This window comes from Nicotiana tabacum, chromosome 15 (assembly GCF_000715075.1).
Source record: "Nicotiana tabacum cultivar K326 chromosome 15, ASM71507v2, whole genome shotgun sequence".
NCBI classification, from domain to species: Eukaryota; Viridiplantae; Streptophyta; class Magnoliopsida; order Solanales; family Solanaceae; genus Nicotiana; species Nicotiana tabacum.
The window spans coordinates 98,398,916-98,404,915 of record NC_134094.1 but is presented as its reverse complement, the minus strand read 5'-3'; positions in this window follow the sequence as shown (position 1 = coordinate 98,404,915).

The following is a 6,000-nucleotide window of genomic DNA, read 5'->3' as shown; positions in this document are numbered from 1 at the left end:
ACAGCTCAGTACCGAAAAAAGAGTTACGCGGATCAGAAGGCGCGTGATTTATCGTTTATGGTAGGCAAGAAGGTTCTTTTGAAAGTCTCGCCGATAAAGGGGATTATGAGATTCGGAAAGAAGGTCAAGTTGAGCCCAAGGTTTATAGGCCCATTTGATGTGTTGAGGCGAGTTGGGGAGGTTGCTTATGAGCTTGCTTTACCTCCCAGTCTATCGGGAGTCCATCTTTAAATTTGTTTTGGAGTGGATTTTGCTGATATCGAGGTCCAAACAGAATTTTGAGATCGGGAATAGTTCTGTAATGTCATTTAAGACTTGCACGCAAATTTTGGTGTCAATCCGGGTAGTTTAAGTACGTTTCGGCACATTTGGAGTAAATTGAAGAACTTGAAGTTTATAAGTTTGATTCAATGAATTTTGAGGTGTGATTCTTAGTTTTAATATTGTTTCGGGTGTTCCGAGAGTTCGAGCGAGTCCGTTTTATGATTTCAAACATGCTGGAATGTTCGGGCAGTGCCCGGGCATCCCGAGTGTCGATCGGACGAGGCTTGGACCAAGTTGGGAGCTTGGAGCAACAACTGAAGCTCCTAGATCTGTCATAATCGCACCTGCGCTTGGCCAGCAGCAGGTGAGGGCTCGCAGATGCGAGCCACAAGCCGGAGAAGCGAAAAATCAAGGGCAACCCAGGAACCGCAAATGAGGAAGATTGGGCGCACTTGTGTGACCGCAGGTGCAAGAGATGTGCTCGTACGTATGGCTAGGCTAGCAGAAGCGGCCCCTTCTGTCCGCAGATGCGAAGTAAGGCTAGGTGAGGGGAAAATGCACCTGCGAGGCATTTGCCGCAGGTGCGAAAATCGCTGGGAAGTGAGGGTTCATATAATACGGGACTTAGGCCATTTTTATCACATTTGTCTTTCACTCTTGGGTAATTTGAGAGCTCTTAAGGAGGGGATTTCACCTAGCACTTGGAGGTAAGTGATTTCTACCAATCTTGAGTTAAATACATAGATTTAGGGTAGGTAATAACATGTAAATTAGAAAACAAAATCATGGGTTTAGGTGAAAATCAATATTTTTGATAAAATGAGATTTAACCACGAAATTAGTTATGTAATTTAGTAAAAATCATGTATTTGAGTTCATAAGGTTATTGGTAACAACTTTTTTCAAACAATTTTTTAATCCGGGCACGTGGGCTGGGGTGAGTTATAAGATTTTTGCAAATAGGCTTGGAAAATCACTTTGATAGTTAGGGCATGAACTTTTATGCATGTATTAATTATTTTATATAACATTTGACTAATTTCGAGTCGTTTGGCGCCAAATCGAGGGTTTGGGCACAAATCTTGGACCGAAAAGTAGGCCTTGAGACGAGGTAAGTCTCTTTTCTAACCTTGTAAGAGGGAATTAACCTCATAGGTAAATTATAACTAATATGTGATCCTACGTGTGGGGGATACGTATGTACGAGATGACGAGAGTCCGTATGTAGCTACTAGTTATGCTATTGTCCGGGTAGCCTAGGACCTATACCATGCTATACTTGAAATGTTTGTACTCCTACTTGTTGAGTTAATTGCTTAAGTCATATTGGAAGTTGATAAAAGAATTGTAAAAGGTTAAATTCATTTACTTAAATTTGCAAATGGAACACTTGGCTATAAATGAGGATTTGTGTGTTATTTGAAATATTTTCTATTTGTGGAGCTGGCCGAATGCCTCGGTAGCAGATAGATGCATCTATGGTTTGTGTCATTCGACCCTCGGCAGTGCATAGTTTAAATATTATGTTGGATCAGGCCGTACGACCTCGGCATAATATGCGCATGGAAATCTTTGGAACTATTCATGATTTATATTGCTTAAAATGCCTCGAAATACAAGCTGTTAAATAATTAAACAAAACTTGGGATTTAATATTTGCGAAAGAAGGATTTACTATTTTCTGACATTGAGCTTTTAGTATTGTTCATGAAATTCATGCTTAGTATAAAATTTGATATATCATTGTTGGCCCATAGTAAGTGTCAAAGTCGACCCTCGTCACTATTTCTTCGAGGTTAGACTTGATACTTACTGGGTACATGCTGTTTTTATATTCACACTACACTTCTGCACTTGATTGAGTAGATATGAGGCAGGTACATCTGGTTACCAGTCTGGTGCGTATACTTGATCCCCGCTACGAGTTTACATGGTGAGCTGCCCTTGTGAGCCGTTCTGCAGCAGCCAGGGTCTTTCTTTTGTTTATTTGTTCTGTCTATTCCATTTCAGACAGTAGATTAGAATTCTTTTGTATATTCTACTAGTAGCCCATATACTTGTGATACCGAGTCTTGGCACACACTAGTAGATTTATGATTTTGGGTTGTATTTCTACGATTATGATTTCATTTAGCTGGTTTCGTTTTGCTCACTTTAAATTTCGTTATTTGTTAAATTCTTTAAATTTAAGGAAATTTAGCTGTTTGAAAAACTTATTAAAAATGGAAATCACTAGATTGTTCATTGTTGGCTTACCTAGCAACGGTGTTGGGTGCCATCACGGCCTATAATTAATTTTTGTCCTATTGTTAGTCATAAAGGCGAAGATATGGCAAATGGTATTGGTAGGTGCTTACGTGAGTGGGGGATAAATAAGATCTTCACTGTCACAGTTGATAATGCAAGCTCCAATGATGTGACAGTAAAAGAATTGTCTAAGCAATTAACAAAAATGGAAACTAATTTGATGAACGGTAATCACCTTCACGTGAGATGTATGGCTCACATCATGAATCTTGTGGTCCAGGATGGTTTAAAAGAATCTTCAATGTCTATTGTACATGTTAGGCATGCAGTTAGATATGTTAGGCAATCTCCTGCAGGGTTGAAATAGTTTCAAGAATGTTTTGATGATGAGCAACTAAATTGTAAAACCTTTATGCTTGGATGTTCTAACTAGGTAGAATTCTACCTACTTGATGTTGCACAAGGCTGTTGAATTTGAAAGTGCATTTTCACATTATGCTTCTAGTGAAATTGGCTTGAGACATTATCTTGAGCATCTTATGTTGAAATTGGAATTCCTACATGTGAACTTTTGAGTAGTGATTGGGAGAATGTAAAAATAATTACAAAGTTTCTTGACATCTTCTATCTTCTTACTTTGAAAATATCTGGATCACGTTATGTTTCATCGAATATTCATTTTCTTGAAATTTGTGTGGTTGCTGTTTATTTGAAGCAATTAATAACAAATAAAGATACAATTTTAAGTGAAATGGCAAAGAAGATGAAAGAAAGTTTGATAAGTATTGGGGTGATCCAGGAAAAATGAACAAGATAATTATCATCTCATATATTTTGGATCCACGTTAAAAGCTCGAATCAGTTGGCTATGAACTTGTAAAGATGTTTGGGGAAGATCTGGGGGAAACTATACAAGCAGAAGTGAAGAAGCAGATGACTTCACTTTTTAGTGAGTATGTAAAGTCCAACTCAAAAGGTGTCGTGCTTGCTTCATCTTTAGATTGTTCTTCTGTAACAACCCAATCGGTCATTTTGAGCATTTGCACTTCGTTCGGTAGTTTACGGGCATGAGTACCTTCGTATGATGTACTATGACTTATGTGAATCATCGATTTTTGATTTTCAGGTTATTCGGAATCGAATTAGAAGAATGGATTTCAGGATTGACGCTTTATGGGAGAGTTGACCAAGTTTGACTTTTGTGAATTTGAACCCAGAATAGAGTTTTGATGGTTCTGTTAGCTCCGTTGGGTAATTTTGGACTTAGGAGCGTGTCCGGATTGAGATTCGGAGGTCCGTAGTTGAATTTGGCTTAAAATGGTAAAAATTAAATTTTTGAAAAATTTAACCGGGACTGAACTTTTTGATATAGGATTCAGATTGTGATTCCGGGAATTGGAATGGTTTCTTTATGTCATTTGGGACTTGTGTGCAAAATTTGAGGTCAATCGAACGTGATTTGATAGGTTTCGGCATCAGTTGTGGAAGTTTGAAGTTCAAAGTTCATTAAGTTCGATTTGAGGTGAGATTCATCATTTTGATGTTGTTATGCATGATTTGAGGCCTCGAGTAGGTCTGTGTTATGTTATTGGACTTGTTTCTATATTCGGACAGGGTCCCGAGGGGCTCGGATGATTTTCGGACGAGGTTTGGATCACTTTCGATGCATAGTGCATTGTTGAAGGCTGTTGGTTCTGGTGTGATCACACATGCGGCTGGTTTTGCGCAGGTGTGATGGTCACAAAAGCGTCAGTGGAGTCACAGAAGTGAGAAGAGGCTGGGTGAGGAGGACCGCAGAAGCGGATTTTAGCGCATATGCGTGCGCGCAGATGTGAGATTGGAAGCGCAGGTGCAAAAATCTTCGCAGAAGCATAATTTGATATCCACAGGTGCGGGAGTTACCGGGCAAGGATATTTTCGCAAACGTAAAGTTTTTACCGCAAAAGCGGTGTTCATAGATGCGACGAATTGTCCTCAAATGCGAAAATCGCTGGGCAAAACCTATAATTCGAGGTCTTTGGTTTCTATCTTCATTTTCGGATTTTGGATCTCGGATTGGGCGACTTTGGAGAGGAGATTTTTCACACAACTTGGGGTAAGTGTTATCTACTCATTTTTGATCTTATATCACAAATCTACCTTCGTTTTTGGAAATCGGATTGTGAATTCTATAGAGAAAATTGGGGGTTTTGGCCTAAAGTTTCATAATATGAATTTTTGAGTTTTCAACATCGAATTGGAGTCGGATTTGAGTGAAACTAGTATGGTTGGAGTCATAATTGAATGGGTTGTTGGATTTTTTAAGTTTTGTCGGGTTTCGAGGTACGGGCCCAAGTTGGGTTTTGGCCTTTGGGCTTTTGATTCAAGATTTGATCTTTTTCGATGGGGATTGGTTCCTTTAGCATTGTTTGATGTATTTGAGTTATTTTTGGTTAGTTTCGAGCCGTTTGGAGGTCGTAACGCGCATGATGGAATCTTTGGAGCATCATTTGGCTTGCTCGGCATTGGTATTGGCTTGTTCGAGGTAAGTAACTCTTCTAATCTTGGAGCTGAGGGTATGAAACCCTGAAATACGTGTTATGTGATTTGTGTTGAGGTGGCGCACATGCTAGGTGACGGGCGTGCACCATGTGAATTGGGACTTTGTTGCTTCTATGGCACCGTATAGTGGTCCTACTTTGTTAATGTCCCGTGTTTTCACCATGTGATAAGTAATTGAGTTGTCAATCATGTTAGATACCATGTTTAGGCTTTATGACGAAATTGCCAGGACCCATAGTGGTCGTTTCTTGCTGTTATTTCACTGATCTCATTTATATTTCATTCTCAGTCATATTCATGCATTCATATCATATCTCAGTCTCAGTTGCTATTTATTGATACATCATATCATTGTTGTCGGGCTAGTTTCACGACATTGTGAGCTCGTGAGTGAGGCTGGAGAGACTGATGACCGAGTGAGGCCGGGAGCCTGTTTGTGAGGATATTGTTACTATAGCACGTGAGTTATCTGTGCAGCACGTGAGTTATCCGTGCGGATCCAGATATTGATACTATAGCACATGAGTTGTCCGTGCAGCACGTGAGTTGTCCGTGTGAATCCAGATATTGATATTATGTCATGTGAGTTGTCCGCGCAACACGTGAGTTGTCCGTGCAGCACGTGAGTTGTTCGTGCGAATTATAGCGCTTGGGCTGAAAGGAGCCCCTCCGGAGTCTGCACACCTCCAGTGAGCATAGTCGACTATAAATATGGATCGGGTTGCACGCCGCAGCGGGTATTGTACAATGCTGAGTGATTGAGTGTGCTGAGCATAGTGAGAGAGATTGCGAGACAGTGAAATTGGGTACTCTGAGAGTGTGAGTACATGAGCTCATCATCGAGATGTATTGCATTTGACATGCGTACTTGAGATACATGCATAGAGGTGCATTTCCTTCTACTACCCAATTTTGGGGACATTTATGATTCTACCTATATATTGACAT